This window comes from Pan troglodytes, chromosome 3 (assembly GCF_028858775.2).
Source record: "Pan troglodytes isolate AG18354 chromosome 3, NHGRI_mPanTro3-v2.0_pri, whole genome shotgun sequence".
NCBI lineage: Eukaryota > Metazoa > Chordata > Mammalia > Primates > Hominidae > Pan > Pan troglodytes.
In genome coordinates, this window is record NC_072401.2 from 177,025,338 (window position 1) to 177,043,563 (window position 18,226).

General features: G+C 37.0%; 1 long non-coding RNA gene across 1 annotated transcript in view; it reads right to left on the minus strand.

The window, feature by feature from the left end:
• Positions 1–732: 732 nt before the first annotated feature.
• Positions 733–18,226, minus strand: part of LOC134809933 (uncharacterized) — a 59,424-nt gene continuing 41,930 nt past the window's right edge. Inside the window, exon 3 of the long non-coding RNA XR_010156750.1 lies at positions 733–884. This is a non-coding gene — a long non-coding RNA (uncharacterized LOC134809933). The remainder of the gene's footprint in view (positions 885–18,226) is intronic.

Here is an 18,226-nt window from a genome sequence, read left to right on the forward strand (position 1 = left end):
GAAAGCTATGCGTCTCACCTTAAGAGATGTATTTGGTTATCATACACATTTTCTATTACTGAAGGACCTCTTTCAGTCAGACTTGTTTCCATAGACAATTTATTAGGCATACAAGGAAATGTAAAATGATCAAAACACTATTCTTCAACTCAACTCCATGTATTTTCGATATGTCAAAATAATAAGATGCACCATTAAAGGACAAGGATTTCCAAATTCAGAAGACATTGATGGTAAACTACATTATATTCTTACTCATGATTCACGTAAATGATTCATGAAAATAGAAGTGTAAATGTGTTGTTCAAATGACTGATATTGTAAACTGAATCATTGCAGCTCAATGAATAATCTATGCAGCTCATTCAATAATCTATGCCTTCCTCAAAAATGGAGGCATATACTAGCAGTTATTATTTAGGGGTTAATTATCATGTTTCCTTTTTACTTAAATACCTTCAAATTCACAAGAAGCTGGTTGATCTAAGCAGGTGGCCACGGGAACTCCCCATTTTCTCTCTGCCCTTTCAGACCTCCGCCTCCTATTCCTCAAGTAGCTACTGCCATATACCAGTCCTTGTTCCCCAGGACCAGTCCAGACTGGGTGGCACAGAAGAGGCAGGAAGGAGGAGAGTAAACTGCAGAGCTGCTACTTTTCCAGTTTCCCGCACCTGGTCTATTTTTCCAGACATCTCAAAATATCCATCCCTTAGATTATTTTTGGTTACTCACCTAAAAATCATCACCTCAGCCTCAAATTTGAGCATTGGCCATGAAGACTCTCAGTCCTGATTTCCTCTGAATATGCTTGGACTTTGTTCGAATCATCCCTCCTCGCCTTGGAGCATTCATGGATGTATTTGTCAACATCTCGGGCCATGGCCCTAAAAGGTTTAGAAATTATGTTGTTGTTGTTGTTGCTGTTGCTGTTATAGTTGTTTTTCTTTAAATAAATATTTTTTTCAGTTAAATATTGCTTATTTAAAAACTGCTTTTAACATTCTCTTTTTTAAAAATTCCTTTGATGATAAGGCTATTTATAAAAGTTAAATTAAATCCAGCTGGGAGCAGTGGCTCATGCTTGTAATCCCAGCACTTTGGGAGGCTGAGGCAGGTGGATCACTTGAAGTCAGGAGTTCCAGAGTAGCCTGACCAATATGGTGAAATACCATTTATACTAAAAATACAAAAATTAGCTGAGCATGATGGCATGTGCCTGTAGTCCCAGCTACTCAGGAGGCTGAGACAGGAGAGTTGCTTGAACCCGGGAGGCAGAGGTTGCAGTGAGCCGAGATTGTGCCACTGCACTCCAGCCTGGGAGACAGAACGAGACTGTCTCAAAACAAAACAAAAAAAAACAAAAGTTAAATTAAATCCAGAACAACCCTGGAAGACATAGAAAACCACAATGAGTTACAGCAATGGCATGAGATTAGAAGTAGCGAGAGCTGAGGAAGCAGTGGGTCAAAGCTAGGCAATTGCAAGTAGAGGCAACTGGAATCAGCCACACTGGCTTGACCGAAGCCACACCCACACAAGATGACTGGCTTTCTGAGATTCAGTTAGGAGACAGACTCTCTTCATAGGTTTTCTGCACTAAGAAACTCCTACGTTGGACTCTACAGAGAGAAAAGTGTCCCGAGAGGCCAGAAAACCTATGATGACAATAAGAAACCAAAAGATACCTGCACACCCTACAAAAAGCCTTACTTCTTCTCCACAGCAACACCTTAAATCAGTAAGGAAACACTTATGCTCAATAACGGCATAGGAGTGAAGGATGTGGACAAGAACTTTACCAAAAAGTAGCCCCTAAAACAAGTAAAGAAGATTAGTCCAATAATGAAAGAGGGACATAAAACTGCTGTTATTACCATTCCTACTGCTGTTTGGTTTAAATTTATATTTCAAGTGTATTAGTGTCTCACATTGTACTAAGCATATTTTCTGCATAAACTCATTTTTTTTTTTTTTTAAGATGGAGTCTCGCTCTGTTGCTCAGGCTGGAGTGCAGTGGCGTGATCCCGGCTCACTGAGCAAGCTCTGCCTCCCGGGTTCACGCCATTCTCCTGCCTCAGCTTCCCGAGTAGCTGGGACTACAGGCGCCCGCTACCACGCCCGGCTAATTTTTTGTATTTTTAGTAGAGACAGGGTTTCAGTGTGTTAGCCAGGATGATCTCAATCTCCTGACCTTGTGATCTGCCCACCTCGGCCTCCCAAAGTTCTGGGATTACAGGCATGAGCCACCGCACCCGGCCACCGCATAAACTCATTTAATTATTGCAACATCATAGGTATTATTATCTCCACTTTACAGATAAGATCAATGAGATTTTTAAAATTATAGTATTTTTACCAACTTCTTACAGCAAAAGCATGAAAGAGTCACAGTTTGGTCTGACTTCAGCATGTTTGTTTTCAATGGGTAAGGTACAGTTTTAAATTTCCAGTTTAAAAAATAACATTAAAAATTGTATTGATTGGATTAGTAAAAACTTAAATGATTGATAATGTCAATGTTAGGCTATTATAGTATAATTTTATTAAATATTTTCAGCCAATAATGTTAATAATTTGATGCAACTCAATTGTGAATCAAAAGAGGAAAGGTTAAATACATTTTTGGTTATTACGTATAATGAAATACTATGCAGCCCTTTACAAATTTGGGGAACAGCTATATCTACTGACATTAAAATATATTCAGGATATAATATAAAGTGAAAGAGCGTGATACTTTTTTAATGTAATAAGATCATATTTTAAAAAATTATTTGTATAAATGTATCATATATGTGTGTATATATTTGTGAGATATATATATTCTATAAAGTATATCAAACTTCTAACAGTGTCCTTTTAAAAATGGTCATTTTTTTACTAATAAACTTATTTTTTAATAACAATTTTAAAATCATGTATTTACCTATACTTCCGTAACATAATAGAAAAAGAAAAAATTTAGAAGTGGACTTTACCTAGACATAGCAAGTCGTAATTTCTATATTCAAAAGAAGAATCAATTTGTTGTAAAACTCTCTGGAACCCTCAAACTTTATAAATAAAACTACAGATGCTTAAAATGTAAATAACAATTTGTTTTTACTTTTATTTTTGCATGTGCGTTAATATTTTGAGGGATTCTCCATAATATACAAAAGTTGTCTAAAATGTGATCATATTTACATTGTTCTTACTTAGAAAAATATTATTTTCTGTTTGATTTAGAAGTGATAGAAAGGGAGTGATTTTGACAGCAGTTAGCCTAGATGACAACCGTAGCATTTTATAGCCACTCATTTATTTGACCTTCTAGAATATCTTATTGTTGCAATGGTTCATGTGAGATTACAAGTTTAAGATGTGACTAGTACTTGGTCCAACTGCAGTGAAGGAAGCTTTTCTCTACAAGAATGTGCCACCTGTAGCAAAATCTTCATTGGTGTTACTACCATAGGTAATGCTATAACAAAATACCACAGGCTGGGTAGCTTAGTCAACAGGAATTTATTTCCTCATAGTTCTGGAAGCTGGAAGCTTGAGATCAAGGTGTTAGCATGATTGGTTTCTCCTGAGGCCTCTCTTCCTGGTTTAGTGACAGCCACTGTCTCTGTGCCTATAGAGATTTCTGGTGTCTCTTCCTCTTGTAAGGACGCCAGTCCTATCAGATTAGGGCCCCACCCTTCTGACTTCATTTAATCCTGTTGTCTCCTCATACACCCTATCTTTAAATACAGTCACATTAGGTGTTAGGGCTTTAACATACAAATTTTAGGGAGACACAAACATTTAGTCCGTAACACAGGCCCCATGCAAATTGGAAGATATAATCAGAAAATCTCCAGAATGGGTAATAAAAGCATCTCAGCCTTAGCTGGCTGACACTCTTGACTTTGAAGAAGTGTAACAGTAAATGTTAATATCATTGCTACGGTTCTGCTCCAAATTTTACGCTGCCTTCTTATCTTCAAATTCAAAATGAGAGAAAAGGTCAAAAATATTTCAAGATATAGTATACTGAAAAGATACATTTTTAAAATATTCAATGGAATTCCTTCATTTTTTTCTTTCTCCGCATTCCTAAACATATTTAATTTCTTAGCTCCCAGAAAATCATTGTTTTTAGGTATTTCTTAGTTTTCTGACACTCTTCATGCTCAATTTATGTTCTAATACATATAATTATTTTTCATACAAATGATTAAAAATTTGCTCAAAAGACTAAATTTAGAAAGCAAATATATAATTTTTATCCATTTGTTAACTTATTTTCAAAGTAATGTGTCATTTAAATTCAACTAGTTTTGTTTTCTTTTATTTTGTTTTTTTTAATGTGCTTGCTTGATTGGTTAACCACTGCATCTGTGCAGACATGAAAGACAGAAGAAATTGAAGAGGGCAGAATAAAAACCATTTTACATGTCCTAGAATTTTTCCAGAAACTCTAAGAGATTTGAGTAGGAGAGAGGCAGTGTGTATTTGTATTGCTTGGAAGCAGCTGCAGTAGCAAACTGAAACAAAGCAAGTCATTCTCTGTCTCTTCTCAGTATGTGAAAGCAAATAATTTTTTTTTAAAAAAAGATATAGCTTGTGGAAAAGAGTCTATTCTGTTCTCCTCATTATTTTAGCAAGAGGTATCATTTTCTCTGTGGTGACTGTGGGAGTGTGACCGTGAAGTTATCTACCACGTCTCATTATATTTTAGCTTAATAGGAATATGGATAATTTCAGCCTTGCTACCAGGTGATTGTAAATGTGCTGATTATCTGTGTCTCCTCTGAATTTGTAAGAGTACAGTCCGCTCCATCACTTGTTTTGTTTGTCAGGAGGAAGAAATTTTTTTGTGGACCCTGTTTAAGCTAAGTTCTAATAGAATTAGAATGCCAGATCTTATTAAAAAAAAAAAACTGGTCGTATCAGAGATTAATGTATCCTCCATACTAATAAATTTACAAAACTTTAATAACAGCCAATGTAAAGTACATTAGAATTTTTCTGAACACCCAAATTATGAAAGTATACATGTGATTGATAGTAAACATGTTTTTATTTTTTATGTTTCCTGCCTAGTAATTTATCTACAAAACAAACATTTATAATATTACTTCTTAGGCTTTTTGAATGCTAATGACATTTTAGAATTCACATCTCCTCTTACAATTCAAAACAGGGGCACATTTAGTGCTATAATGTATTTAAAGTGCTCCTTTTAGAATTGTCCTATGTGGTAAAGATGATAATGTTCCCTGCTGATCATCATTTGTTTTAAGCTAAGAGAATAAATCCAAATTTTTAACCAGATCTATCCTTTTCTAAACTTTCAAGTGAATTTCAGACTCAAAGATAACAGTCCTGCAATCTGCCATGATCACTGCCACTGCTCCAGCCCATAGCACAGTGCCTGGCATACAATATAAATATGTATTGAACAAATAAATAAATGAATGAATCACCCTCATAACCTTTCTCCTCTGCATTTGTTTCACATTGGCCAACACTAACATAAAACACCAGATAAATTTTAAGTGAAGTAAAACAATCTAGTGGTTCCCAAATGCTAGCAAATAAAATAGACTAAGGTAGGTCAAGATAAACCTGAAAGAAGACAAATCCTCGAGAAATTCAGTGACACAGACAAAAACATGTATGCAAACTTTAAAAAGAATATATATGAATAAATCATTGTGCTTTTAAATAAAAATGCACTTCCACAAGCAAATAGTCACACAATGATGAAGTGGTATTTCTAAATTTTTATGCAAAGTGTTTCTCTTGCTCTCTACCTGTTCATTTACCCAAAGGCATTTTTCTCTTACTGAAAATTCACTTACAGCACAGAGTTCATTCAGGAAAAGAATCACAGCTCTTCTTGTGTGATACAGAAACTGTGAACTATCTTGTGTCACTTTTGTTTTAATCTATGTGGACATATATATATAGTTGTCTAGGAAGAGAGACGGAGGCCATTGATAATAAAAATGATGCCACATGGATGTTATGCTTCAGCTTTCCCTACAAACAACAAGCCATTCCAATCCTGGCTCTGGATTCATTTATTTATTGTCAACACTCATTTTTGGTTTATTGCTTTGTTCATCAGTTCATTCGTCACCCAGTCGCTTGTTTTGTGCCTCCAAGTCTCAGTCAATTCACACGAATGACTTGAATGACCCCAAATCAAACGAGTTTTGAACGTGATTACCTCCTCCACTCTTGGCTGCAGAGGTTGAAATATTATAGTCCTTCAAGGCATCAACCATGTACTTCAAATAGGAAGCAGTTATGTGCCTTAGTAGCTGACCAAGTGAAAAGTGTCTGTGAGCCCAAATTTATTCCAATATTTGTTTTTAGGTAGTCTTTTGCAAGATTTCTAAAATGCAGAATTCTAAGTTTTCTAACAGCAAAGTAATTTAGGTTGGCTTACTTTATATCCATCTGTTCTTTTTTGATTTTTTAATTGTTTGTATTAAGACCAGAAAGAAAATGCAGCATTTCAAAATGCCTGTTCTTCCCCAGTGATGGGAAAGGAGGGCTGCGAGGAGGGGGAGGACCCAGCATGCTGCAAGCACACAGGCATGGCACAGGAGCGTCAAAACAGGGCAGCAGTGGCTACTCAGTACCTCTGCCCATTCACAGTGGGATGCAGCTTTTTGATTTAGACACATTAAGGCTGCTAGTCTTCTCTGAGGGTGTGGAAATGAAATATATGTTTCTGGGTTCCTGGTTCTGGTAAGAATCAGACAGCCCAGGCTTAATGAAGGGTCTACCTACAGCCAGACACTCTCAGAGAGCCAGACCTCTGGCCAGCAAAGGCAAACTCCAGGGTCCCAATGCCAGTGGCTACAGCAGTACTCTCATTAGCTGCAGAAAGATGGTGCCTTCATTGTCATTGATACTGAGAATAGTGAGGAGGTTGACAGGCAGGCAGAGGCTACTGTTGGAATAAATATAAAGCAATGAGATCGTCTCAAAGAAACCATAGGAACGAATGATGTTTTGTTTCGATAGCATGAGGAAGAAGCTACGGACAATTCTGACAGAATGTCATTTATTGCAAGTGTGACACATTTGTTTGAGTGTGAGGGAAAGAAAGTCAACTGTTAATTTTCTGCTAATGAAGAGATGGATCTAGAAATGCTTCTAGGAGTCTCCAGAAACCTGTTTCTCCTACTCCTAAAACTAAGGAAGCTGACATTGATTTTCATTATTGAGACTGTGTGCCAGGACAATAACACAATGTGTATGCCACCTCTCACCTCCATTAATTTTCACATTTGTATGCAAAAGATGCAAAGATGCAAAATGTTTTATAAATCAATGAGACCCAGAAAAAACAATCTCGTTATGGGGGAACTAAAATCAAAATATACAAGAGTTGTTTCAACTACTTTCTTGACAGTGTCTAGTTCTTCAGATGGTCAAGAAAGAAAGCTCTCAGAGGCCAGAAAACAATCCATGATACCACAGTGCTCAGATGCATGATTTCAGTTTACTCATAGCATATAAACGACAAATGCTTCTTTATAATTCAGTCAGAGTTCAACTAAAGAAGCAGACTCAAGAGATAGTATATATTAAAGGACCTACTACAAGTAATTTGCTTTACACGATTGATTTTTGTGTCCAAAATCAGTCAGGTGTGTGCTCAGGAAGGAAAGATCAAAAGCAGGCCGGAACCCTGTAAGACCCAGCTGAGGCTTTAAGGCCAAAGGTGATCAGAAAGGAAGGAACACAGCAGGCTGAAGCCCAAGGACCATGAGATCAGGAAAGGCCTGAAGCTGCCTGAGAAGGCTCACTTGCTTGGATGATTTCCCTTTAGATTAATTTAGGGACTTCACTGAAATCTGCAAAATCTCTTCACAGCAGCAACTAGACTCCTGTTTTACTGGGTAGTTTGGAACTGTAGCTCAGCCTAGCTAAATTGCCCATTACAAAGTTATCATGGCAGCGATTGTCCTTCCTGCTTTGAAAATACATTAACACATTCTTGAGAGTACACCTGATTGTACATTCTAAAACAATTTTTTAAAAATTTCTACAATAAAAGGCAGTTAAAACACTTCCCACCATTTCCTGTCTGGGGGTTACATGGGGGCTGGTGCGCTGAGCAGTTGGAACAGATTCCAGGAACGCTCCTACATTCAGATGGAGGGTGAGAACAGATAAGCTTTGACACTTTCAAGTAGACGTTCTGTGCTAGCCTGCTCTCTAATGACTTAGCGCGTCATCAGAAATGGCTATAGGAAAAAGTGCCAAGTTTTAGTCTAAAGATTCTTGTCGACCGGGCGCGGTGGCTCACGCCTGTAATCCCAGCACTTTGGGAGGATGAGGCGGGCGGATCACAAGGTCAAAGAATAAAGACCATCCTGGCCAACATGGTGAAACCCGTCTCTACTAAAAATACAAAAATTAGCCGGGGATGGTGGCGGGCGCATGTAGTCCCAGCTACTCGGGTTCAAAGAAAATCGCTTGAACCCGGGAGGTGGAGGCTGCAGTGAGCCGAGATCTCGGCACTGCACTCCAGCCTGGGGACAGAGCAAGACTCCGTCTCCAAAAAAAAAAAAAAAAAAAAAAAAGATTCTTGTCTGCCAACAAGAAACTCAGAACACAAGTGAATACAGTTCTCTGGCTGACACGCCTTCCCTTCAGCGCAGGATGAGTGGTCACTGAAGGGAAGCTGCAGGGAGACTGGGGCCACGATGGAATTCCATCACAGACCATGCTCATCATGTGATAACATAAGCAGGACTTTTATACAAGAGTTGGGCACCCCTCTCACCACTGATTTTTTTTGTCTCTTTTTGTGTGTGTGTTACAAGAGGAGAGGATTTTTATTCTTTTATTTTCTTTTCCTTTCTTTTAACAGTTTTACAAACTGAAGTCAAGAGTACTTTCAATCAGGTCTCCCACAGGGAAAGAAAAAAAGCCAATGGAATTACCAGAGCCCTTTCTTCTCTTTTCTCTTCCAGGTAGGAGGGAGGGATCCCAAGGCTATGGGCTGGGAAAATGAGTAAATAAAAAATAAACTAAATGCAAGGAAGTGGGAGGGTACGGCAAGGGCGAAGAAAGAAATTAACCATACCTTTTTCTTTTACTTTTTCTTTTTTAACCTTATGGTTTAAATATAAATTGAAGGTCTTGAATAAATTTGGAAAGGAAAAGAAACACCATTCTCTCAAAGTACATTAAAGGTATAATTATTAAAAAAGAAAATGGAACTAAAACATGTCAGATTTTTAACCTTTTCTTTACATTTCATCTAGACACCTTTTTACTAGAAATATTGTAGAAAGTTAATACTTGCCCCAGCAAATGCCAAGCAGTGGCACCTGTCCATTTTCCATAGAGTCCTGCTTTGTGAAGCACCAAAATGCCCGGCTCTGAGTTTCTGCATACACTGCCCAGAAACCACTGTTCAGATTTTAAGCCATAGTTTGCTTTCCTCCATTTTTTAACACTTTGGGGTTCTTACACAACATTTTATGAGCCATGGAGTATGCTTCAGGTAGATCATCCAGAAAAGTACGTGGGGACACTGTTGTGGGGGTGTTAGACAATTTATGAGACATTTATTGCTTGGTCAGCATGAATTTCTGGCATTCAGTTTTGAGCATTAGTTGCTGATAGATTAGTCTTGCCCTTTTAATCAGTGTTAGCCTAATCAACTGTCATTTTAAATGTGACTTTGAATAGTTCAAATGGGTACACTACCAAAAAGTATAATTTGATTCCAATGGTCTCTGTATCATGTGGAGTGATGTCAGGAACAACAAGCTCAACAAGAAGTCAAAAAATGAATGTCATCATCTGAAAATGGAAGTTTTTCATCCCACATTTACAGGTTTCTTCAAGTTCCTTCATTAGTCTCTTGCAGATCCCTATCTTAGAGCTAGGTCCCTATCCTATTTACTATGCCTTTGCTATTCATGTTTAGTCCGCATTTTAAACAAGCATAATACAACTATAGTTTATTTGTTTTGGCAAGTCCCAGGCTATCATGCTTAAACATCACTTGTAAGACATGAGAATAGTAATAGAACTGTGTTTTCAATCTATAGTTTGTACATATTCGACCACACAGAATTCAATGTTACCTTACAGACTTCCTTGGTTAAATGAATAATAGAATGCAAAAATAATACAGAAAAAATATTATATTTATACTTTAGATTTCAAAAAATTCAGGTTCTTAATTTTGGAGTACAACTAGGACTAGGATGCATTGATTTGGCTTACTGTGAACAAAGAATTGTGTATCCTCAATCAATACTGTTGATGTTGTTAAACTCCCATGCTTGTTTATTGGCTCTTCACTGTAACCTTTGGTGACAATGATAAGATCTTGATCACAGAAATCTAGACATCTTTAAGCAGCTACATTCTATGGACTTAAAACTAGTGGATTTTTCCCATCTGGGAAGATGTAGTCAAAATATTTGTCCCAATTTTTCTTGCTAAGTACAATTTAAAACCCTGAACACTGTACATAGTACAACCACAAGAAGATTCTGAACGGTGGGGAAAAAAAAAGACTGACTGACTAGGGACAGTCAGCCTAGCAAGCCAGAAAACTTTTAAACAATGATTGCTCTACTACAGCCAAATAACACAGAAAACATTATGGCCAGCTGAACCTCAGTGGGTAATCTAGGCTTTCATCATAGCCGGGTTGTAACAAAGAGTCCCAACTCCCCTTTCCCATCCCTGCTACCATCAAGGTGTTATCAGATAAGGCCAAGTGAAAAGCTGATATTTTCATCCCTGCTGGGAGGGTAATGAGATGCCCTTTCAACCTCAGTGTTAGTGGAGACCATGTGAAGAGCCCAGATTTCAACCCAGCAGTACAAAGATGCCCCTCCCTTTTCCTTCTAGGGTGGTACCACGGGAGGCATAGTGAAGAGTCAGGACCTCCACTACTATCTAGTGGATAGTTCCCATGGTGGACAGAGGGTGTAGCAAAAAGACACTCTACGCATCACAGCCAGGGAGGTAACAGTGGAGGCCTAGCGGAAAGCCAGAACTCCTGTCTTCAAGCAGTTGTCAGTGAGTGTTTGAACCCACCTCAATTGTCAATTGTGGCCAAATGGGGGGCCTACACTTCTGCCCACATCTGGTAATAAAAAGGCAGCACACCAGTCTTCCCCAACCAGAATGGCATCAGAGAATACATGCTCAAAAAGATTTAAGTAAAATCCAGAGACTCAAAACATAATCTACAAAATGTCCACATTTAAATTGCAAGTTACTTGTCATACCAAGAACCAAGAAGAACTCAAACTGAATGAAAAAACATAATTGAAAGATGCCAACCCTGAGATGTCAGAGTGTAAAAGTATCTGACAAAAATTTTAAAGCGGCCATTACTAAAATAATTTAACAATTACTATTATGCTTGAAACCATAAAGAAAAAAATAGAAAAATCAAAAAAGAACCAAATGAAATTTATAAAACTGGAAAATATACAGCTGAAATGAAAAATAGAAAATGAAAAAGCTTTCGTTATTGGCTCAACAACAGAAAAGATGAGACAGAAGAAAACATCATTGAACCTGATAAATGAAACAATATAAATTTCCTAACCTAAACAACAGAGAATAAATGGAAATTAAGAGAGAGAGAGACAGAGAGTGCAACCACGGCCTCGGGGATCTATGGGACTATACAAATGATACAATATTGATGTTATGAGTCCTGAAGGAAAGGAGAAAGACAGTGGGGTTAAAAATGCTTACACCTGTAATCCCAGCACTTTGGGAGGCCGAGACAGTCAGATCACCTGAGGTAGGGAGTTTGGGACCAGCCTGGCCAAAATGCTGAAGCCCTGTCTCTACTAAACATACAAAAATTATCTGGCTGTGGTGGTGCATGCCTGTAATCCCAGATAACCGGGAGGCTGAGACACAAGAATTACTTGAACCTGGGAGGTGAAGTTTGCAGTTAGCCAAGATCATGCCACTGCACTCCGGCCTGGGCAATAGAGTGAGACTCTCTATCAAAAAAAAAAAAAAAAAAGTAATCTAAATTAATGGTAGGAAATTTCCCAAAGTCTGCAAAAGACATGAACCTACTGATTCAAAAAAGCTCAGTGAATCCTTAAATGAATAAACCCAAAGAAATCTACGCTTGGACACATTGTAGTAAACCTTCTAAAAACTAAAGGCAAAGAAAACAATGAGAGAGAAACAATACCTTACTAGCAAGTGAAAAACATGTCAAATGACAGTAGATTTCTCATCGGAAACAATGTGTGCCAGAAGGAAATGCCAGAATGTTTTTCAAATGTTTAAATAAAAGAACTGTCAACTCAGAATTCTACCTCCAGGAAAATATTATTCAAGAATTAAGATGAAAATCAAAACCTTTTCCTATTTTGATGAGGAAAAATGAAAAGAATTTTGAAAAGAATTTTTTTGCCAGCAGAACTGCCTTAAAAGAATGGCTAAGAAGTTATTTGAACAGAAAGAGAATAATTAAAGAAGAAAACTTAGAACACCAGAAAGGATGAAAGAACATCATAAGCAAAAATATGGGCATATAAAATATATTGAATTTCAATACATATTTTTCTTTTCTTGAGTTTTCTAAATTATGTTTGATGGTTAAAGCAAAAGTTATCATATTGTCTAATACAGTTCTAAATGTAAATAGAGAAAATATTAGGCAATTGTTTATAAGTACAAGAAGATAGAGTGACATAAAAGGAGGTAAGATTTCTGTGCATCAATTTAAATGGTAAAATGGTAACACCAGTAGACTATGATATGCTATGTATATAATCTGATATATAGAACAACCCTAAAAAGGGTTACACAAAGAGATATGAAACCACCTTTGCAAAATTATAACTGAGGAAATTATGACAGTGAAAGAAATCGGACTTAATCGACTCCATCTTGCTTCTAACCTTTAAGCTGCCCTTGTTCATTCCTGGGCATAGGCTGAACTTTGGGAAGGAATTCAGTTCATAGTTTAACTCTGAAACAAAATTGACAACAGCCCTTTCCCAAAAAGACCACTTTCTTGCCTGGGGGCCAGTCTGCCTTTGCAGGACTAACACATTAGCTCCAAGATTAGAAATTACAGTTTAGGGGTCATGCAGCCTCTTGCTCCAAGATTGTGAACCTCCCCAAATCACTCTTGGGGATAACATCACTATTGTAAAACTTAAGATCACTGCTTGAGATATCTTGCAGACCCTGCACTGGATGGATCAGCTGACACCTCTCCCAGACGGGTAATCTGGCCCAACCAGTTCTGCCATCCCACTCAGGAACAGAAGACAGCAAGAAAACCTCACTTGGACCCGCTATGATTCCATCTCCAACCTGACCAATCACCACTCCCCACTTCTCAAGCCCCTACCCTCCAAATTTTCTTTAAAAACTCTGATCCCCGAATGCTCAGGGAGACTGATTTGAATAATAAAAAAATTCCTGTCTCTCGCACAGCCAGCTCTTCATGAATTACTCCTCCTCCATTGCAATTCCCCTGTCTTGATAAATCGGCTCTGTCTAGGCAGCAAGCAAGGTGATCCCACTGGGCAGTTACACATAGACTCAAAAACACCATACATATGGCCAGGCACGGCGGCTCACGCCTATAATCCCAGCACTTTGGGAGGCCGAGGCAGGTAGGTCACGAGGTCAAAAGATTGAGACCATCCTGGCCAACATGGTGAAACCCTGTTTCTACTAAAAATACAAAAATCACCTGAGCGTGGTGGCACATGCCTGTAGTTCCAGCTACTCAGGAGGCCAAGGCAGGAGAACTGCTTGAACCCAGGAGGCAGAGGTTGCAGTGAGCCGAGATCACACCACTGCACTCCAGCCTGGCAACAGAGCAAGACTCTGTCACAAAACAAACAGACAAACAAACAAAAATGCTATACATACATCAAAATAAAATTCTAAAGAAAATATTTAATTAACTCACAGTAGAGCAGGAAAAAGTAACCAGACAGATAAAAACCAAGAGACAACAAAGAAAATGAAAAGCAAAATTGCCATGTAAACAATTACATTAAATGCAAATGTCTTAAAATACAGCTATTGGCATAACAAATTATTAAACATAACCAAGTATATGCTGTCTACAGTAAACTCACTTCAATATAAAGCAGTTTGAAAGTAAAGGGATGGAAAAAGACACATTATACAGATATTAATTGAAAGGAGGAATGGCTATGTTAACATTAGATAAAGTATATTTCAAAGCAAAGGAAATATTTTATAATGATAAAAGAATCAGGCCAAGTGCAGTGGCTCATGCCTGTAATCCCAGCACTTAGGGAGGCCGAGGCAGGCGGACAACCTGAGGTCAGGAGTTCAAGACCAGCCTGGCCAACATGGTGAAACTCTGTCTGTACTAGAAATACAAAAATTAGCCAGGCATGGTGGTGCATGCCTGTAGTCCCAGCTACTTGGGAGGCTGAGGCAGAAGAATCACTTGAACCTGGGAGGCAGAGGTTGCAGTGAGCCGAGATAGTGCCACTGCACTCCAGCCTCGGTGACAGAGTGAGACTCTGTCTCAAAAAAAAAAAAAAAAAAAAAAGAATCAGTCCAACAAAAAAAATAACAATTCTAAAGAAGTATGCACCAAGTAAGACAGGTACAAAACAGGCATGCACCAAGTAACACAGCTGCTGTGAAGTAACAGTAAATAAAACTAAAATAATAAAAGGAAATATTTACATTTATATTAGGAGATATCAACATCCTTGTCCCAACAATTAATAGAACAAATAGACAGAAAATCAGAAAGGATATAAAACTCAATAACAACATTAACTGACAGAATCTAATGAATATTTATAGAGCACTTCACTGAGCAACAGCAGAAGACACATTATTTTCACGTGCCCACAGAGCATATACCAAATTACACCATATACTGGGACATAAAACAAACCTCTACCAATGTAAAGAATTAAAATCATAGATATTGTGTCTTCTGATTACAATGAAATGAAACTAAAAGCAATCATAAAAAGATAATAGAAGAATTTCCAAAAGCTTGGAAACTAAACAACACACTTCTAAATAATACATGGCTCAAATAAAAAGTCTTAAAGGAAATTTTAAAAATAAACTGAGCTGAACTAATTTGAAATTATAACACATCAAAATTTGTTGGACACAGGCCGGGCACAGTGGCTCAAGCCCGTAATCTCAGTACTTTGGGAGGCTGAGGCGGGCGGATCATGAGGTCAGGAGATCGAGACCATCCTGGCTAACACAGTGAAACCCTGTCCCTACTAAAAATACAAAAAAATTAGCCAGGCGTGGTGGCGGGCGCCTGTAGTCCCAGCTACTCGGGAGGCTGAGGCAGGAGAATGGCGTGAACCCGGGAGGCGGAGCTTGCAGTGAGCCAAGATCACGCCACTGCACTCCAGCCTGGGTGACAGAGCAAGACTCCATCTCAAAAGAAAAAAAAGAAAAAAAAAATTTGTTGGACACAGATAAAGCATTGATGAGAGGGAAGACAAGCATTAAATGCATGTATTATTCAGGAAAAGCCTCAAATCAATAATCTAAGCTCCCATTTCAAGAACTGAGAATAGTGAGATAAGCTAAAAGTACGCAAAAGGAATGAAATAATAAAAATAAGATCAGAAATCAATAAAACTGAAAAACAGTAAAGACAATCTAAAAACAGCTGGTTCTTTGAAAATATGAATAAAGTAGGCAAATCTCCAGCAAGACTAAGAAAAAGAAAACGCAAAACACTACTATCAGGAATGAAACAAAAAACATCACCATAGACTCTACTGACATGAAAAAGATAATAATGGAATACCAAGAACAATTTCACACATATAAATTTGACAACTTAGATGAAACAGAGTTATTCATCAATAAAACAAAATAGAGGAAATCTAACACAACTCATTCAGTAAGAAATGGATAATTTAAATCATTCTATAGCTTCTGTAACTATTAAGGAAACTGAAGTCATAAATTAAAAACTCTTAAAGAAAAAAATAATTACTATTTTCAGATAGTTTCATTGTAGAATTCTAGCAAATGTTAAAAAAATCAATTCTACATAATTTGTTCCAGAAAAATAGATGAGGATACAGAAAACCATTCCCAATTTATTATTCGATGCTACTATTACCCTGATACAAAAAAACAAAGACCATGCAAAACAGAAAACTGCAGATGCACATCCTTGTGAATATAGATGCAAAATCCTTAACAAAATATATGCAAATATAATTCAGCAATACATAAAAAGAATTATACACATGACAAAGTTAGGTTAATTTCAAGTATAAAAGTCTGGTTCAGAATTTGATAATCCATCAATGGAACCCACCATATTAACAGACAAAAAAGGAAAATCATATGATCATATCAATTTATGCTCAAAAATATTTAACAAAGTTCAAAACTCATTTAGCATTTAAACAGAAAAACTCTCAGAGAAATAGGGCCAGAGGGGTACTTTCTCAACCAGTTAAAGAGCAGCTCTAAGAACTCTATAGTTAATATTAGGCTTAATACTAAAGACTCAACACTTTTCTCCTAAGATCAAGAAAAGGGCAAGAGGCCAGGCACAGTGGCTCACATCTGTAATCCCCAGCAGTTTGGGAGGCCGAGGATGGTGGATCACCTGAGGAGTTCAAGACCAACCTGGCTAAAATGGTGAAACCCTGTCTGTACTAAAAATACAAAACTTGGCAGGGCGTGGTGGCACATGCTTGTAGTCCCAGCTACTCAGGAGGCTGAGACAGGAGAATTATTTGAACCCAGGAGGCGGAGGTTGCAGTGATCACACCACTGCACACTCCAGACTGGGCAACAGAGCAAGACTCTTGTCTAAAAAAAATAAAAATAAAAGGAACAAAAAGAAAAAAAAAGAGAAGAGAAGAGAGAAGAAAAAAGAAAAGAAAAGAGAAAAGAAGGGCAAGAATGTCTGCTCTGGAAATATGAGCCAGTTTGATAAGACTAGAAGGGAAATGGAAGGCACACATATCTGAAAGAAAAAAATAAACTCTCTATTTGCATATGACATGATGATTTACATAGGAAATCCCAAGGAATTAACAACAACAAAACTTTGGTAAGTAATAAATGAGTTCAGTAAGGTTGCAGGATACAAGATGAACATACAAAAGTAAACCATCGTGTTATACTAGCAATGAACCCATGTACAATGAAATTAGTAAAATATCATTTCCCATGATTCTAAAAATAGTGTAATACTTAGGCATAAATCTAATAAAACATGCACAGGACTTGTACGTTAAAAATTACAAAATGCTGAAGAAAAAATCAAAGATGATTTAAGTAAATTGACAGATATACTATGTTTGTGGACTGGAAAATTTAACATAGAAAATATATTTATTCTCCTCAAATTTATATAGAAGTTTAACACATTACCAAAAAGATCCTAGTAAGACTTTTTTGCAGATATAGAAAACATTATTCTAAGATCTATAAGGAAAGAAAAGGGAACTAGAATAGCTAAAACAATTTGGTGAGGAAAAAAAGAATAAAATAAAAAGAATCCATCTTCTCAATATCAGTTAGGGATATACACATAGGTTAACAGACTAGAGAAGTCAGAAATAGATGCACACAATATGTCAAAGTGATTTTTGACAAAAGTGCAAAAGGAATCCAATGAAGAAAAATTAGCTTTTAAAAAAAAATGGTACTAGAGCAAGTATACCTCCATAGGCAATAAACAAACAGAAAAGAAAAAAAGGAAGAAACTTAAACTAAGGATCACAACCTATAAAAAACTAATTCACAATGGATCATGCCCTTAAGTATAAAACCATAAGCTTTCTGGGGGAAAAGAAGAAGAAAATCTTCAGAATGTAGGGACAGAAAGTTCCAGACTAAATATCAAAAGCCAAATCTATAAAAGAAAAATATGATAAATTAGACTTAAATCTAAAATATTTTACTCTGCAAAAGACTTTGGATAGAGGATGAAAAGACAAGATATAGATGATAGATAGATAGGTAGATATAGAGATAGAGATATAGGTGATATATATTTATATATAGAAAAATATATATAGACATATGTAGAAAAATATATACAGAAAAAGTATATATTATATATATATGTATATATATATGTGTGTGTATATATACACACACACACAGTTGAGACAACATCTCTTTCTGTTTCTGTCACCCAGGCCGGAGTGCAGTGATGCAATCATGGCTCACTGTAATCTCAACCTCCAAGGCTTAAGCAACCTTC